Source organism: Orcinus orca, chromosome 4 (genome assembly GCF_937001465.1).
Source record: "Orcinus orca chromosome 4, mOrcOrc1.1, whole genome shotgun sequence".
NCBI lineage: Eukaryota > Metazoa > Chordata > Mammalia > Artiodactyla > Delphinidae > Orcinus > Orcinus orca.
Genome location: NC_064562.1, coordinates 103,660,367 through 103,679,912, shown reverse-complemented (window position 1 = coordinate 103,679,912; position 19,546 = coordinate 103,660,367). Strand labels below are relative to the sequence as shown.

At 43.2% G+C, this 19,546-nt stretch overlaps 1 long non-coding RNA gene across 2 annotated transcripts in view; it reads left to right on the top strand.

Moving 5' to 3' along the window:
* LOC117200063 (uncharacterized) overlaps positions 1–18,692 on the top strand; it is a 55,569-nt gene extending 36,877 nt beyond the window's left edge. Inside the window, exons 4-5 of one of the 2 annotated variants that reach the window (XR_004481492.2) lie at positions 7,097–7,215; positions 17,832–18,692. This is a non-coding gene — a long non-coding RNA (uncharacterized LOC117200063). The remainder of the gene's footprint in view (positions 1–7,096; positions 7,216–17,831) is intronic. The other variant, XR_004481491.2, reaches the window with a different exon arrangement.
* The last annotated feature ends 854 nt before the right edge of the window (positions 18,693–19,546 follow it).

Genomic DNA, 19,546 nt, shown 5'->3' with positions numbered 1-19,546 from the left:
ACATCTGAGCAAGTTTGATAATGTGGTCACCAGAAATCAGCATTTCTTCTTCTCAGCAACTCAGCCCATTTTCTGTTCCACAGATCCCTTCTGTAAACCCTGACCAGGGGTCACTGTGTTCCTGGCCTTTCCTCAAACAGAGGCTTCTGCTCAGTTCCCCAGTACCCCCTAGCTTAACCTCAGGGGCCATGGGGCAGAGGGCCATGGACAGATTTGGGGCTTCTGTGGCTTCTTTAAACACCCAGTGGACCTCCATCTTCCTCAGCAGGTCTCAGATCTGTGCCCTGAATTCTGTCTTCCTTTATTATTTCCTCCACATCCTTCTGTCTCTTTCCTATTCTGCTGTTCCCATCCCCACGTTCCGGTTCACTCAGGGTCTTCTTGAGGCTTTCTCTGAGCTGATACTTTTCACCCCAGATTTCCCCACTAGCAACTCTCAGGATGGTTAACTGTTGAATTGTCAGGTTGATTTCACATGGATAGTTTCAACTTGGCCATGGTAGAGTAGCTATAACCCAGCCCTCCCTACCCCAGAGCCAGTTGTTAAACACTTACCAGCACGTTATTGCCCACTTCTTTATGATTTTATTTTCTGTCTCTTGCTTCAACCCACCTCTGTCTGAATTTACTTCAGAAATCACCATTTCCACTCACTGTGGAGTCACGGAACATTTGCATTTGAAAATATAAAATGGTTAAGAGCAAGTGGCTTCACCTTCTTTAAGCTCTCATCCCCTGTCTGTAAAGTGGTGATAGCAACGTCTTCCTTGGAGGTCGTGATGGAACGAGACCAGGTCATGTAGGTCCGGGCTCAGCAAATACTCACTACTCATTGGCTCTTGTCACTGTGCCGGTCCCCGCCCCACCCAGACTCAGGTTACTCCTTTATCCACTGATAGTTTTTCTGGCACTCTCATGTTCTATGAAAAGCTGGCACTAATGATTCATTAGTGCGGTGTGTTTTAAGCTGACAAAAATCACTTCAATGGTGGAAAAAGCTCACGACAATCAATCCACCCTCGTTTACACTTCTGTGATGAACTGTGAAACCTAGGTCTCGTTCTGCAACGCTAGATCCTGGGCAGTTTGAGGGATCTCAAACTGTGAATTCTCGGATCATTATCTACGTTGTCATTCTTTCACTTGGACAAAGCTGTTCTTCTGGGAATACCCATCTGGCACGTGTCTATATTCAACTGTGCCCTAATTTTGTAAGAACAGCTTCCCTGAGTTCATTGTGCATTGAGGTCAGATAAGAATCATTTGGGCAAAACAAGCTGTCCCCTCTTCTCCGGAGTCTGAAACACACACATCCCATCCTATGCATCATCTGACACGGGTAGCGGCTGTTAACATGTTTTGCCCAATGGAATTCATATCTGATTCTTCCTGCAAGGCTAATTTAATTTGGAAAAGACTTTTTTTTATCCTAAAGTTATTATATTTGATGAGATTAATTGCCCCCTGCTTTCAAAAATGCATATTTCAACGGCTAACAAGGATGTCAAGAAATGCATAAAATAAAAATATAAGGCAGGAAAAAATAGCAGTTATTTGTTTGACGTTGGAAAGTGCCAAGGTCCTTTAATCTGCTGCTTCATGGTCCCAATGGACCATTTAAATGTAAAGTTAGGTTTACTGAGGTGTAATTTACATGCAGGAAAATGTACCTATTCTGATGTAGAGTTCTATGAGTTTTTGGGGTTTTTTTTTTTTTTACATCTTTATTGGAGTATAATTGCTTTACAATGGTGTGTTAGTTTCTACTTTATAACAAAGTGAATCAGTTATACATATACATATGTTCCCATATCTCTTCCCTCTTGCGTCTCCCTCCCTCCCACCCTCCCTATCTGACCCCTCTAGGTGGTCACAAAGCACAGAGCTGATCTCCCTGTGCCATGCAGCTGCTTCCCACTAGCTATCTATTTTACATTTGGTAGTGTAGATATGTCCATGCCACTCTCTCACTATGTCACAGCTTACCCTTCCCCCTCCCCATATCCTCAAGTCCATTCTCTAGTAGGTCTGTGTATTTATTCCCATCTTACCCCTAGGTTCTTCATGACATTTTTTTTTTCTTAGATTCCATATATATGTGTTAGCATACGGTATTTGTCTTTCTCTTTCTGACTTACTTCACTCTGTATGACAGACTCTAGGTCCATCCACCTCACTACAAATAACTCAATTTCGTTTCTTTTTATGGCTGAGTAATAGTCCATTGTATACATGTGCCACATCTTCTTTATCCATTCATCCGTTGATGGGCACTTAGGTTGCTTCCATCTCCTGGCTATTGTAAATAGAGCTGCAATGAACATTTTGGTACATGACTCTTTTGGAATTATGGTTTTCTCAGGCTATATGCCCAGTAGTGGGATTGCTGGGTCGTATGGTAGCTCTATTTGTAGTTTTTTAAGGAACCTCCATACTGTTCTCCATAGTGGCTGTACCAATTCACATTCCCACCAGCAGTGCAAGAGTGTTCCCTTTTCTCCACACCCTCTCCAGCATTTATTGTTTCTAGATTTTTTTTTTTTTTTTTTTTTTTTTTTTGCAGTATGCGGGCCTCTCACTGTTGTGGCCTCTCCCATTGCGGAGCACAGGCTCCGGACGCGCAGGCTCAGCGGCCATGGCTCAAGGGTGCAGCCACTCCACGGCATGTGGGATCTTCCCGGACCGGAGCACGAACCCGTGTCCCCTGCATCGGCAGGCGGACTCCCAACCACTGCGCCACCAGGGAAGCCCTGTTTCTAGATTTTTTGATGATGGCCATTCTGACTGGTGTGAGATGATATCTCATTGTAGTTTTGATTTCCATTTCTCTAATGATTAATGATGTTGAGCATTCTTTCATGTGCTTGTTGGCAATCTGTATATCTTGGAAACACAAAAGACCCCAAATAGCCAAAGCAATCTTGAGAATGAAAAACGGAGCTGGAGGAATCAGGCTCCCTGACTTCAGACTATACTACAAAGCTACAGTAATCAAGACAGTATGGTACTGGCACAAAAACAGAAATATAGATCAATGGAACAGGATAGAAAGCCCAGAGATAAACCCACACACATATGGTCACCTTATCTTTGATAAAGGAGGCAGGAATATACAGTGGAGAAAGGATAGCCTCTTCAATAAGTGGTGCTGGGAAAACTGGACAGGTACATGTAAAAGTATGAGATTAGAACACTCCCTAACACCATACACAAAAATAAGCTCAGAATGGATTAAAGACCTAAATGTAAGGCCAGAAACTATCAAACTCTTAGAGGAAAACATAGGCAGAACACTCTGTGACATAAATCACAGCAAGATCCTTTTTGACCCACCTCCTAGAGAAATGGAAATAAAAACAAAAATAAACAAATGGGACCTAATGAAACTTAAAAGCTTTTGCACAGCAAAGGACACCATAAACAAGACCAAAAGACAACCCTCAGAATGGGAGAAAATATTTGCAAATGAATCAACTGACAAAGGATTAATCTCCAAAATTTACAAGCAGCTCAATAACAAAAAAGCAGACAACCCAATCCAAAAATGGGCAGAAGACCTAAATAGACATTTCTCCAAAGAAGAGTTCTATGAGTTTTGACAAACACATGTGCTGTGTAATCACCACAATCAAGGTATAGAACATTCCCAGTCCTTCTCCAAATTCCCTAAGGCCCTTTGATGCTGACTCCCCTCCCCCATCCCCATGCCCCGGCAATCACTGATCTGTTTTCGGGCTCTATAGTTTTGCCTTTTTCAGAAAGTTGTATTAATGAAACATTACACTATGTAGCCTTTTGAGTCTGCCTCCTTTTACTCAGCTAATGCATTTGCGATGCACCCATGATGTGCCTGTACCGGTGGCTTGTTCTTTGTTATAGCTGAACAGTATTCAATTGTGTGCATGTACCACGGTTTGTTTATCCATTCACAGTTAAAGGACATTTGGGTTGTTTCCAGGTTTGGGTGATTATGAATCAAGGCACTATAAATATCTGCATACAGATTTTCATATGGACATAGGTTTTCATTTCCCTTGGGTCAACCCTATGGGCCATTTTCTCAGCTCCCCCAAACTCCTGTGGCTGCTTCACATCTGCCTGCATTATCCTCAGAGCCCCAGCTTGGTGAGTTGAGCACCGTTCTTACTTCAAGCAGAGATGTGTGAGTTCCAGAGCCAGGGAGCAGTTTTAGAATTTAGGTCTCTAGACAACTGACCTACCCTCTCCTCTGAGGAGACAGGGAAATAAATAAAATGCAGAGAAATAGATGAACGATAGATAGAGGGAGAAGAGGTGGGCAAAATAAGGCGAGTGAGCACAAGACAGATCTCCTACATCAGGTGCTGTAATTAAGGGCTTCTTCTTAATTAGCAGCCCAGCTGCCTATAAAATTGAATTGTGTTTCTCTGCTTATAAACAGGAATTGTGACTCACTAAGTTATGATTTGCTTAAATCCACTCTTGCCATTTGTGCGTAGGAGCTAATGTATTTATTGCAGCTGATATCTGGACTAAAGTGAAATGATTAGGAGGTCTTTTGCCATCAGAGATTTCTATTAATAACTCGATTTGAAGAACAATAGTAGCTAACACTGAGTACTTGCCATGTACCAGATACTGTTCTAAGGACTTTACATATTCAAACTCAATTAATCCTCATGACAACCTTAAGAGCTAGCGGTAATTTCCCCCACTTTACAAATTTTATATAATCTGATGCACAGAGAGGTTGAGGACCCTTAGCAAGTGGCAGTGCTGGAATAAACACAGGCCATCTGGCTCTCCAGCCCAATTGCTTAACCATGAGGCTATCCTGCCCCTAAGCTCCTGCCACAAAGAGCCAGACACTTCGTGTGCCTTCTCTGTTCTTCATACCTACCCAGCAAGGTGACTCTTATTATCCCTATTTTACAGATGAGGGAATTGAGACTCAGAGAAATTAAGTAACTAGGTCAAGGTCCCCGGGCTTGTGGGTCATGGAATTGGGAATGGAATCTGAGTTAGTCCACGTGCTCTCCACCACTTCTCCCTGCCTCTAATAAAATCCTTTGGTTCGCCATGGACTTGACCTAAGTTGAGAGGCTGTCGAGGACATGCAATGAAGATGAATCTGTCTGAGGCTGTGTTAACCTGCTCTCCAGGCTCAGCGTGTGCTCTCTGCGTGTTCCTGCTGGGACTTGGCTCCATGCGGCCTGCTAGCCTCAGAGAGGAGCTCTCTGGGGACCAGGAGTCAAATCGTAAAAATATTCTTATTTTTTCCCAGGACTTTTCTCAAACAATAAACTCCCTTAGAAAGGTTGGGGGAAACACACACACACACACAAGTAAATACTTATTGAGAATATATTTATAATAGATGTCTTTTTGCATTCGACTCAACTTTCCTTAATAGGCTGCTTATTCTGGGCATCATGCTTGCTCTAATTAGTTTTTTCATCATGTGATGGTTGGTCTCTGGAGGAAGACAGAGCTTGAAAGCATGAGCCGCAGCCATATTTAGCTGTAAAACCACCAAATAAGCTCATCATTGCCTTGGCTGTGCTTCTGTGAGGTGGAGGTGAGGGCTGGCCCAGTCCTTACAAATCTCACCTTGCGTAAAAATGCCCTGACGTTGGGGATGCTTGGTTTTCGTTATTTATTTTTTCATCATTGGGCATCTTCTCCGTGCTCAGCTCTGCGTTCAGCACTTGTGGACTTTTGCTACCTCTAGTCCCCACAGCCGACTTTCTGCACACATCTGTCCCCCTACTAAATTATGGGTTCCTGAGTGTAGGGAACTATGTCATCAGGGATGAATTGGATCTGGTTTCCTATCATCCAGGAGCCCCTAGTTTAGTAAGAGAAACCGACATATATATAAATAATCTGAAAACATGGCACACTGTGATGGTGCGATAGTTTTATAACAGTAATAATTAACATTTGAGGAAAGGGTATCATGGTCCTGGCCCTGTGCAAAATCCTGCAGTGTTTACATATATCTTTAATCCTTAGGGAAATCAGTGCTGTATCAGTTATCTGTTACCATAATAAGGCTGTGTAGCAACCATAAAACCTCAGTGGCACGCAACAACATTTATTTTTGCTCACAAGTCTGAGCATTGGCTGGCAGCTTCTGCTTCTGGGGCAGCGGGCTGTTGGCAGAGGCACCTTGGCTGAGTTCTCCCATGCATCTGGGTGGCTGGGGACTGGCTGGTCTGAGAAGGTCTCAGATGAGACACTTTGCTTCCATTTTACTCTGTCTTTCCTCCTCCAGCAGGCTAGCTCTTGCTTATTCTCATGGCAGAGGCAGGATTCCAAGAAGCACGTGGAAGCACACAAACCTCTAGAGGACGAATCTCGAAACTGGCACACAGTCAATTCTGCTTCATCTGCACTTGGCCAAAGCAAATTTACAAGGGTAACCTAGATTCAGGGAATGGGGTAGAGGCTCCACCTCTTAAAGAGAGGAGCTGCAGAGTTATTCTGTGAAGGGCATGGATGCCAGAGCAGTAAAGAATCGTAGTAGACATTTTTGTAATCTACCACAGGAACTAGTATCATCCCCATTTTACAGATGAAGAAACTGATGCATAAAGAGGTACCTAAGCTCACGCAGAAAGTACTGGCATCATAAAGAAAAGGGCTATGGAAGTACAGATGAAGGAAGAGATTGATGTTTTTATGACAGACTTGAAATCTTCTTTGGTGTGGGGATAAATCAGAACTGGGACACTGTAGCAGGTGCTGTTGATGCCTCACCCCAGTTCATACCAGGACCTTGAGCTCACAGCAGCTGTGGGGGACAGCCTGCCAGCTTCTCACCTCAAGGGACTCTCTGCTTCTCTGCTTGAGGCTTTTTCCAGGGTCATCAAAGTTTGCTCTGTCTCCTTGCAGGGGAGCCTGCAAGTGTCAGAGTTAATGCCCCCAGAGGCAACCCTCAGCCACCAAGAGATAGGAGCTGAGGAATCCATACCCCAGCTTCCCCATCCTGGGTGGAATAATTCTGTGGCACATTTTCAAATTCCTCAGATGACCCCCTTGGGAACTGAGCCCCAGGTTACTCTCAGTAGTCAACTGCTCATTAATACACACCTTATCACTCTCCTCTTTCAAGGAAGATACCTGCACCCAAACCCTTGTCTTAGGGTCTGCTTTTGCAAGAAGTCAAAGGAAGACACCTTGAAGGACGGAAAAGATGTTGACAGATAGAAGAAGCCTGGTGCAGTGTTCCAGGTAAAGGATCTCATTTGATAATGTCTTGAAAGTGTTCTACACTCGTCTATTTTGTTTGGTCTGAAGTGCTTTTCAGAACATGGGACTGGTTTTGAAACATGTAGCGCACAAAGCAAACATGAGGGATACCGCTTAGCTTATTCTCATTAGGCACATTGATGTTTTTTTGCTTCTCAAAAACTTAACTTTTCTAGTTATAAAAGAAATGCAGGCACATTGTAGAAAAATTGGAAATGCAAAAGAAAGTACAAAGAAGAAAAACACATAATCCTACCACACAGAGGCAATTCCTCCTAAAATTTTTCTATATTTTCTTCTGATTTTTCTTGTATGTGTATTTTAATATGTTTCAGGTATACTATTTATTCAGTTTTGGACGCTTCTTTTCCACTTGATATCAGAGCAAAAGCATTTTATAACATTATTAATAAATTTCCAGAAATCTAACTTCTAATGGCTGCTTTATATGACAGCATGAGAATGTGGCATAGATTTACCTAACCATTCCCCCAGTTCTGGACGTTGTGTCTAAATTTTCCTTGTGCAAATAATACTATATTCATATCATTGTGCAATCGCATTTTATATTAATTTCAGATTATTCCTTTTAGGAATGATTCCTAGAAATAGAATTAGTAGGTTACAGGGTTTAAACATTTTCAAAGGCTTTTGGCCACCAAAATCTTAACTTTAACATTTAGGTTTTGTCCAGCCCAGTTATCTGTCTTAGTACCTGAAGAGGGTTTTAATTCAGAACCTTATTCGATCAATCAACATATATTTATTGAGCACCTATTATGATCAGGCGTGGTTCTCAGTACTAGAGATACCAATGAACAAAACATACAAAAATCCCTCCCCTGGGAAGTACAAGATGAGCCTCAGACATCTTCTAATAAATACTAGAGTGTAAGGAAGTGCTTAAAAAAATGATGAGTGCATGTAGGGAGGACCCAAGAGCCTGCTTGAAAGGGTTCCCACCAGCAAAATCTGGGATAATGTGAATATCAAATAATTAAGGAAAACAGTGTAATAATAGGTAGATAAACAAACAAACAAGGGAGAAGGGAAGGCTCTTGCTTATAGTAAAATGCCAAATTCTCACCAGTCAATGGACAGGGAGTGCTGAAGTGGGAAATTACCATTTTATTACTATCATAATAAAGATTGGCTTAGGCAAGAATCACCAATAGATTAAATCTAGGAGGTAATTTTCACAAGGAGCAGGAGATCTGCATGGCCTTAAGTGTCTCTCTAGAGACTGGTCACCATTTGCAAAGGAAAGAACAGTAACTATTCAGTGCAGAAATCGCACAACATCTCGACCAGATGATAAAGATTGATATCACCCATGAGGGGCAGAGGGATGGTGTGTGCTTTCAAATGTCATTCATTGAGAAGGACACATCAATGATGTATTCTGGTCGGGAATGCCTAACCTGAATATAACTATGAGGAAATATCAGACCAATCCCAAATGAGGAAAGTTCTATTGAAAGAGAGAGAGGGAGAGAGAGAAGCATTATAGTCTTCAAAAGTGTCAGTGTCATAAAATACAAAGAAAGGCTGAGCTGGGAAAAAAGTGCTATAAAGAACAATATTAGATCAATTGACATCATTGGGTCAATTATCAGTTGGAATACCCTAAACACGTTAGATAAGAGTTAAGTTCACTGAAGTTGATAACTGTGTTATGGTGATTTAGAATATCCCAATTCTTAGGAAATACACACTGAAGTAATTAGGGGTAACAGGCCATGATGTAGGCAACCTACTCTCAAATGTTCAGAAAAGTATTATGTAATTATATAGTATGGTTGTACAATTAAAATAATCACGTAAGTTTTATATATGAGAGGGAGTAAATTATTATGCACATGAATAAAATGCCAGCAGTATGTCAATCTGGGGATAGGGCTCATGGGTGTCCTTTGTCCTGTTCTTATGTTTGCCACTTTTCTGTGAGTAAAATTATTTCCATATCAAAAATTTTGATCTCATAGAGCCCACATTCATTAACATTACAAAAAGATTGGGGGAGAATCACTGAATCCACACACTGGAATGAAAACTGTGTTCAAACACTTCACTAAATGTTTGCTTAAGCATAACCAGCCTTCTTCCAGGGTTACCTTCCAGTACCCTCTCTCTAGGTTGGGATGGGGTCCTTAACCAATGGGGTGTAGGTCCTCGGCCTGTGTTCCACTTCTTCACGGTTATGCCCACAACATCTCATCCCCCTATTGTTCTGCATGATGATATTTCCTATTTCAGGACTATATTGGCCAGGTTCTAACCAGGACAGCGGAAACCTTCTGGATATTTAAAACAGAGGGAGCTTAATGTGGGGAATTGGTTACATGGGTGATGGGAATGTTAAGAAGACAAATGGGAGATCGAGGCGGCCCAGAGATTTGCAACAGCAGAAAACCACTGCTGCCTCTGAGCTGGAGGGACAAAGGGGGAAGGCAGCACTGCTGGAGCCCAGGGGCCGGGGTCACCTGGAGACACAGGAACCGCCACAGGCCTAGCTGGCAGGAGCTGGCAGCTCAGACACAGCCCTTGCTAGAGGAAGTCCCTGCTTCTCCCTCCTCCAGCTCCAGTCTCCCACGACTGCCTCCCCGTGGCTGAGCCCAGGGAGCCTGGGAAATGCAGCTGCAGGGTCAGCCCATCTCTCACCCTCTTAACACAGACACCTTGTGGGATATAGAGCAGAGCAGGAGGAGAATGAAGAATAGATCTTAGGGCAGCCACTCCTGTGCCCTCATTGCTATTTGCAGAAAGTTCTTGGCATTGGCATCCACAATGTTCAAAATCCCCTCTATGTATATTGTCTAGGGAGGCTTGTCCTCTCTCCTGTCCTTTTTGTAAATTTTTGGTCTAGGTTCTTGGGCCTGTGACTCTGTCTCTATTCTGAGCCCTCTCTCTGTTGGCCATGAGTTCTCTCAAGTTGACCTGTGTCAGGCGTGGTTTCTGCAGCCAGGCAGATCCCTTTGAAGTCCTGCATAGTTTTCACATTAGCATTTATATTGTGGCTGCACCTTTGAGGGTGCTAACCATGCACTTCTCTCCCTCTCTGTGGTCTAGTTGCTGTTTCCCAAACACTATCTGTAATCGTGTGAGCAGGATTTTGCACCCCTTTGGTGGGAAGAGTCTCTTTTTACTTGGGACCTGGCCTGAAAGCAGAGTTCCCCATTGGGTGGTGCTGTGGCCCATCCTGTGTCCCATTACTGAGAACAACCCTAGCATCACCACTCAAGGATGCTGCTGCTGTTTTCATCTCAGGCCCAACGGCTTGTTAGCCTGTGCCTTTTCATGGTCTTTTGTCTAAGAGCGGAAACAATGGGACTTGACTTCCCATTTTTCCTGGAAAATTAATTTATTCTTTCCATGTCCATGCTAAAGATGGCCAGAAGATTGAAACAGGCACATATTGGAAATACCACTGGGGGAAGGGCAGGTACCCCTATCTCAGAGTGACTAAATGTCAGCGATCTAGATGTCCCCGATTCTCTCAGCCTGCAATCGCCTTGTCTTTAAAGATTTAAAGATCAACTCAAATTCCTATCTCACTTTTGCCAGAAATCAGCATCCCTCCCAACAAACCATACTATTCTCTGTGACTTTTAAGTTCCTCCCAGTCACCTCTGGCTTCAGTTTCCTGCTTCCGTTTGATTCTCATTCTCCATTCTACGTCCTCTATGCTGTTCCTTTTCCACATTGCGCGATCGGTGTCATTCTTAACATCATGCAGGTCCTTGACCTTGGAGGCCATGTGTTTCAAATGCCGTGTCCTCATTGTGGCCAGGGTGAAAAATGAAGACGTGTTGTGTTCAGGTTCATTTGTTTCGGGCTTTATCTGGGATTGCAGCCAGTACTGCTTACTCAAGCACATGCACTTCCCTAAAATTGCATGTTGACACAGGCATAGCAAACTTTTACTGAAATTTTGAGGGTATGGGGGCTGCTTTTAACTCAGTGTAGCACATGCAAGTGCATATGCATACATACACACCCCAACTTAAAATTAAACATTAAATATCCCTATTGAGTCCATTGGTCTTTCTTGTACCATGAACTTCTTACTGGCCAGTCTTCCATATGAAGACATGCTCTATCCCCATATTCTCCATTTGTTTCTTTTTTACATCTCTTTTTTCTTATTTCCTCCATTTTAGAGGATAGCCTCCAGCCCAGCCACACTCTCTTTATATCTTCCTAAGCCAACCAATTCACTCCCCCCCACCCTGAGTGCTAGCCTTCCATAACCAGAATGGTTTATCAGAATTTTCACTAAATAAAAGACGGCTCTCTCTCTCAGGTACCCCATAGCTAATGTGTTTGTAGAGATGGGATGGGAGTGGGGATCAGAGGGGAGAACACAGGAAGGGGGTTTGACAAATGTCCCTTGTGAAGGGGACAAAATAAACATGTTAAGCTTGAGAGTAATCTGGACAATTTTCTGCTCTCCCAAATATCTACCTCACAGTCTCTAACTCGATGCTTTGTTCTTTCGGACTCTGAAAGTTTTTTGGCCTTCAATAATTCTCTATTAAAATGCAAATACCTACTGGGAGTTGTTAAGCCTTATCAGTTAATAGTTGACTGTTGCATGAGCATAGGATCCTGCTTTAATGGGGCCAGGATGGCAGAGGGATGGGGTGATATTGTGGAAGGGCAAATAGATATAGGAAGAAGGGGAGAGAATATTTATTGAAGGGGTCATTTTGGGGTCTTTCTTATATTTTGACCAGAATGAACTCAGCTCACCATTTTCCATAGCCTTTTCCTTTGCCTTCTCAAGAGGAGACATTTTTAAATGGTTGGTTTATTTCCCTTTGACCTGAGACTAAGTTGAATTAAGGAGGGATGCTGGAGCTTCTCTCCTTTGTCATGCCTAAATTAGAAAGAGTAAAAGTAATCCAAGGAAATAGCTACAACAGAAGCCCCCTCCAGTTTAAATTTAGCTCTGTTTAATGGCATCAGTCCCGTGGCAAACATGTGGCTTTGGTGGCTCAGTGGGTGGCAGCAAAGCCTGGATATGGCCTGGATGATGGTGTGCTTCTTCCGTGGTAGGAGGTAAGCCAAATTCCTACCAGCGCCCATCAGGAAGGACCAAAAGAGAGTGCAGGTGCACACTGCCAATCATCCCAACTCCCAGGAAACCACAGAAAGCTCACAACCTCCAGAAGAAATGAAGGTATTGTCAGCTGAGTCCCATCAGCCTTCCAGCTAGAGCACCTTCTGCATCACCTGTGCGCTCTCTACCTACTGTGCATGTCTTCTCTCCCCTGCTGGACCGTGAATGTCTTCAGCAGGAGCCAAGCCTGCTTCATCTTCAAGTGCAAGTCCAAAATGCTTTCAGAATAAATGCATTCATAAAGAATAAGCAACAATGCGGGATCATTCCAAAGCAGAATGTGGAAATAAATGAAATCTTTGCCACCCTCCCATCCCTTTCCCCCAGGATTCAGTTTTCCCTTTCAGTGTTAATATTAAAATATATAACAACCAGGATGGCACCAGCATCAACCAATCAGAAGAGAAGCAAGCTTGCTCAGAAGCTGAGTCCTGGGCCACATGCTGTGTGGGATTAACCCTTTAGTTCCTGGAGCATCAAGTTTGGGAAAGGTTTGCCCAGTTGGCTCAGGAGAGCATCAATTTACCCACCAATGTGGAAACATTCCAATAGTTTAACAACCTTATGGCTATCCTGATGTGTCCTGCCTGAGTACCAGCCCCTGCCCCTTTCTAGGTACTCTGCTCCCAGCTGCAAACCTGGGGTGAAGCTGGGCCTATGAAAGCTCTACCTTGCACTGGCCTGTGCACTTTGGTTGGGGGGAGCTGTCAGGGGGCTCAGTCCTAGAGCAGGGGTTGGGGTCGTTCTGAAGAGGCCCAGGGCCTGGTGGTTCAAAAGGCAATGTCTGTGTAGCTCTGAGCTGGCAGGACAGGGCACATCTTTTCCTCAGACCCAGCAGGCATATGGTCACTGGCTTTGGTGCCAAATTCCCTGCGGCTTATAACAGCTCCAGAGAAAGGCTTGCTATGACACTAAGACATCAGCTTTCTATTCTATTTTTTGCCTTGCATATTCCCACTATTGAAGAAAAAAAAAAACAAAACTTCCCTTCCCCCACAGCCCTCATCCCCCTAAAAAAATTATCTTTAGGCAAACCCAGTTCTGCTGCTCGCTGCTGAAAGAAAGGAAAAGAAACTGTTTTAGTTTCTTTTGATGCATATTAGATCCAGCTTAGGGTTCACTTTTACTACCTCTGTCCTCATTCATGCATCAAAGCTCTCAGTCTAAGACAGGGTTAGGGGAACCCTGACTCTTGGGGTCTTTGAATGTAATCGTGAACCTGGTGTGGGGGGAGACAGGAGGAAGAGAGCAAGGAAGTGAGCTATTTTCAGTTTGTCAAAAATCCAAATGGAAATTATAGATGAACACAGCACCCTTGTGTGCAACTAGAGAAATTCAACTTGAGCCAGCTTAGGGGGAAAAAAAGTGGAATTAATTAGCTCATGAAATCAATCCACAGGAAGAACTGGGGTGTGCTGAGCCTCAGGGACCACTGGGACCAGTGCCTTAAATGTCACCAGGACATTCTCAAATTTTCCTAGCTCTCACCTGTGCTCTTCTCTGAATACAGGCTTCATTCTCTAGATCGGTTCGACCAATGGTGGAGAGTGACTTTACCCTCCAGGGGACATTTGGCAATATCTGGGGGGAGATGCTACTGGCATCTAGTGGGTAGAGGCCAAGATGCTGCGATACATTCTACAATGCACAGAATAGCCCCCCTAAAACCAAGGATTATCTGACTCAAACTGTCAATAGTTGTTGGGAAACCCTGGTCTAAGACCGGCTTCCTCCGTATGGTTGGAAACTGGCTTCTCCCACACCTACATCCAACAGCTTTGATAGCCCAAGGGGGACTGAGACTTGTCCCTTCTGATCCAAATGTCAACAATCCCAGGAAAGCTCCCTGATTGGCCCAGCTTGGCCAGGAGGCTCACCCTAGACTAGTCAGTAGTTCCAGAGAGGTGGGATTTTAAAAGACCAGAGAAGCCCTTTCTAGAACTTCATGGTTGAAGTTGGGAAGGAGCTTTCTCAGAAGTAAGAAAGTAAAGGGCAGGGGAAACATGACAATAAAGTTACAAATGCTACAGTTGAGTAAGTTCAGTTTATTTGGGAGGCAACATCTTTTAAAACTAGGGATATGGGGGAGCCAGTACAGAGAAGTGAGCTTTGGTGGAGTAAAGGTTGGGAACCATATTAATACCAAACCCTCCACTAAAATACTGCACAGGCCAGTGTCCTCCGATCCAGACCCTTTTTTTCCCATTCCTCCCTTGAAGACAATTCCTGGGGGACCCGTTCGCTCAGAATCTATGGGTGGTAAGTGGCTATTCAGATAACCTAATTATCACTAATGTTTAGCTAGGTAATGAGTTATTCTCTCCAAATGACATAATGCCTAACCCCATTACAATGTGCAAATCCTTTAAAAGATCCTTAAAGGAGGAAATAATGGTAGAAATTTCAGGCAAATAGGAGCTTGGTGGGAAGGTATTTTTGTTTTGGTGTCCTCTAGATTCAGGAGATAGCAGATTACACTATAATTGAATAAGACATGTTCAAGGTCAACATATTCTGAAGTATGCTCTATGGAACACTGAGTCCCTACGGTGGTAGAAGGTATTATTGAAAATAAAGGTTTCATAATCAAGTCAGTTGGGAAATGCTGGTTTAGATGACATTTAGTGGGTTTCTTTACTATAGGACGCAGAGCTTTTAATAGTGTGGGTGTTGTGGTTCTCAAGAAGAAACTATATAGTATGCAGACTTCCCAAAATTTTGAGGTCAAGGAACCCCCTTTGTTGAGACATATTTTACATAGGGTGACCAGTCATATTTTACACCTGCTGTCCTTGCATAAATGCTAAAGGCATCTACTTTAATTCCCCAAAGTGTACCAGTTTGGAGAGTAAATTATATGGTCACCCTATTCTAACAGAAACACACTTTGGAAAATGCTTTTCTATTGTCATCTTTATTTTGAGAGAGCAACATTTTATACCACCTTTGATCAGCCTTAGGAATTCTTCTCGCTGGAATATTTATCACTACTTGGGCATCAAACTTAGAGTGAATTCTTAGTTCTCTCTAGATGAACGCAGCATGAGAATTATCTGGAACAATGGTTTCCCATTGTCCCCCAGAGCACAATTTAGAGCACTAAATTGACCCCTCCAATCAATGTTAATATTGGAATCCCAGAATCAAAGCACAGACTTCTAAAATTAGACAGACCCTAAGGTCATTGCATTATTTTTATTTATTTATTTATTTATGGCTGCATTGGGTCTTCGAGTGGGCTTTTCTCTAGTTGTGGTGAGGGGGGGCTACTCTTCGCTGCGGTGTGCAGGCTTCTCATTGCAGTGGCTTCTCTTGTTGCGGAGTGTGGGCTCTAGGCATTCGGGCTTCAGTAGTTGTGGCTCGCGGGCTTTAGGGTGCAGGCTTAGTAGTTGTGGCACACAGGCTTAGTTGCTCCGCAGCATGTGGGATTTTCGCGGACCAGGGCTTGAACCCATGTCTCCTGCATTGGCAGGTGGATTCTTAACCACTGTGCCACCAGGGAAGCCCAGGTCATTGCATTATTAAGGAATTGTTTGTAAGAGACAGAAACTCAAATTGAACAACCAAAAAAGGGAAGGAAGGAAGGAAGGAAGAGAGGAAGGAAGGAAGGAAGAAATTTAGGGAATAAAATTCTAGAAGCAGAGGACAAAATTCAGGAACTAGAACACCTTTGAGTCCCTTGAGGGCTGGACCCAGTTTCTTGCTGTTTCAGGATTCCATCTCCAATCACGGTTTGTCTCTGCCTTAGCGTCAATCTGTCCCACCTCAGACCATGTTGCCTCTATAGATGCTGGTGATTACAGAAGACAAATTTATGACCTGCAAGTATTCACATAATAAACATCAGACAAAACAAAGACAATCATTTAAAAATTAGAACCATGAGCAAAAACATTAAGCAATGTAGAGTGGTTTCAAAGGAGGACAGGACAAAGGGGTTTTGTTTTAAGGTCAAAGTGTAGGACAAAAACCAATTCCTGTAAATAATGACCCTTGGAAGTCCCTTAAATCACCTATAAAGTACAGTATATATGGTTTTACATCCTCAACTCTTGATATGTACAAATGACAGAGGCATGCGATAATGTGAAGAAAATAAGGAATAATGTACAGAAAAATAATGAGTACATGTGTAAAACATAAACTTCCAGACTTTTTACTTTCTTGAAGAGAGCTGAGAAATGGAAGAATAAAGAAGAAAATAAAGGAAAACTACAGATGGTTTCTTCAGTTGAGCACCAGATCAAGTACTCAGTTTAGAATTAAGGGGTATTTTGTACCAAAAAAAAAATGTGTCTTTAAATACTAGATGATATTTAGGGCAGAGACCATGAAACACTTACAGGGAGAAGAGCTGCATTAAGTTTTCAGTCTCATGCTCACACTGAGCTTGGTTCCCTGATGGGAGGTGGGGAAGAATCATCTGCCCTATTTTGACTCTGTTTACTTTTCCTTTTGGTTTTCTTCCTCTCCTTCCCCTTCCCTTTAGCTCTCCCTCTCTCCCTCCCACCTCTCCCCTTTCCCTTAAGCCAGTGTGGTAGGCAATGTAATATAGTAGTAAAAAACACGGGATATGGTTGCATCAACTTAAATCCCACCACTCTCACTGTGGACCTTGGAAAAGTTACTTAGTCTTTCTATACCTCATGTATAAAATGGGGGCAATGATAGAACATGCCTCCGTGTTTTGTGATGATTCAACAAGATAATTCATGCAAAGCGCTTAGAACAGTGAAGATACTTATCACCACTATTACAGCTATTACTACTGCGACTACTATTAGCACTGTATGATAAAGCCAAGAGGGTCTCAGTTCTCTGGGGACCTTTATTTATTTCCACTTTGTTCATTTCCTCCCAATCCCCAGTGTTTGTTTTGTTTCTTTGTTTTTCTTTTAAACCCATCTTTGACTGGTTTGTGCCTTATGGAGAGAAAGCCTCTTTTGATTCTTTCTTCAGGAGTTACACTCCATTCCTCATTCATTCATTCAACATATGTTTATTAAGTGGCTTGTATGTCCCAGGCATAATTCCAGGTGCTGGAGATATAGCAGAAAACAAATCAACACGAATCCCTGCCCTTGGGAGCTACTATGCCAGTAGGAGAAGGAAGCTGTGAAGGGGAAATTTTCAAGCTCCCTAGTTTATCATTCACATTGTGTTGTCTTTCTCCCCTCTCCTGCTCCAGCTTGCTTGTCTCTAATTTCCTGATGCCACATCTTTGGTTTATGTGTGAATAGGTTGTCCCAGAAAAGATTTCAGGCAGCTTCCTTGGCTTTTAACCTCATTGCTTCCAAATGACTTGTTCCGTCCCCTGCCACGTGCAGTGATGTTTTCCTAGATGCTGTTCACCTTTTCCAAGCTGGATCCATCTCCTACCTGGTCTTTCAGAGTCCTTTCCTTTGGTGGAGGCAACAAATCCCAATTTAGTATCACTTGTGATTATAATTAATGTGCTGTTTACTCCCTCTTCCAGATCATTAATGAAGACGTTAAGTGAGACCAGAATGAAACCGTGTTTCCGTGGCATCCTGCTAGACACCTTCCAACAACTTGACACCCTGCCATTTGCTGTTTCATTACCCTTTGTTTACCTTGTGAGCCCAGGCCCTTGCTTCTCAAAGAGGCAGGAAGCTTGATATTTCTACTGCTGCAGAGATGCCACTTAAAGGTGGAGCTATTAAAACCTGGCAGATTGTCAATACATCCTTTTGAATGTGAATTAAATGTGGATTATGAATAGAGCATTGTCAGTAAATACTTGGTTGCTCTCCCTCCTCTCAGATGCCTTTGTTTTCCCTGGACTTTCTGCAGCTGTTCTGTCTTTCCTAGAGCAGAGAAGAGTAGATGGTTGGATCAGCGTAACTACGAACTGGAAAGTTACTGTTACATGTGAAGACTGTGCTAGATGGATTGCATTCATAGCCCCTGTTTTTCTCCCTTCCCTGTAACCATGCCCTCCCCATGTAACCCTGCAGAGCCCCCTTCCACTCTGATTCTGGCCCAGCCATGTGACTTTCTTTGACAGAGGGATGTTAGCAGACATAATGCAGACATTGGCTTGAAAAAAGTCACTGTATCTCTCTGCTTGCATACTTGCACCTTCCACCACTGTGGTGAAAACAGGCCTGGGAGAGCCTGTTGGGAGATAGGACACACAGAGCAGAGCCCAGTCACCCCAGTTGCCCAGTCAGGACAACTAGCTGACCTCCAGATGCATGAACAATAAGTATATTGCGTATGAGGGCTTGTGGTTTTTTGTTACACAGCAGTAGCCATGGGCTGATACAGTAGCACACATCTGGAGTCTCATGGCCTGGAAATGCACTGATTTCTTTTTTCTTTTTTTTTTAAATGAGGGGCAGATACTATTATTATTATTATTATTATTATTTTTCGGTACACGGGCCTCTCACTGCTGTGGCCTCTTCCGTTGCGGAGCACAGGCTCCGGACGCGCAGGCTCAGCGGCCATGGCTCACAGGCCCAGCCACTCCGCAGCATGTGGGATCTTCCCAGACTGGGGCACGAACCCGTGTCCCCTGCATCGGCAGGCAGACTCTCAACCACTGTGCCACCAGGGAAGCCCTATTATTATTTTTTAATAGATCTTTATTGGAGTATAATTGCTTCACAGTACTGTGTTAGTTTCTGTTGTACAACAAAGTGAATCAGCCATATACATACATATATCCCCATATCCCCTCCCTCCCACCCTCCCTATCCCACCCCTCTAGATGGTCACAAATCACGGAGCTGATCTCCCTGTGCTATGCTGCTGCTTCCCACTAGCTATCTATTTTACATATGGTAGTATATATATGTCCATGCCACTCTCTCACTTCGCCCCAGCTTCCCCCTCCCGCTCCCCATGTCCTCAAGTCCATTCTCTATGTCTGCGTATTTATTCTTGCCCTGCCACTAGGTTCATCAGTACTATTTTTTTTTAGATCCCATATATATGCGTTAGCATACGGTATTTGTTTTTCTCTTTCTGACTTACTTCACTCTGTATGACAGACTCTAGGTCCATCCACCTCACTACAAATAACTCAATTTCGTCTCCTTTTATGGCTGAGTAATATTCCATTGTATATATGTGCCACATCTTCTTTATCCATTCATCTGTCGATGCTTCTATGGTCCTGGCTATTGTAAATAGTGCTTGTTTTCCACATAGTGTATTCTTGAC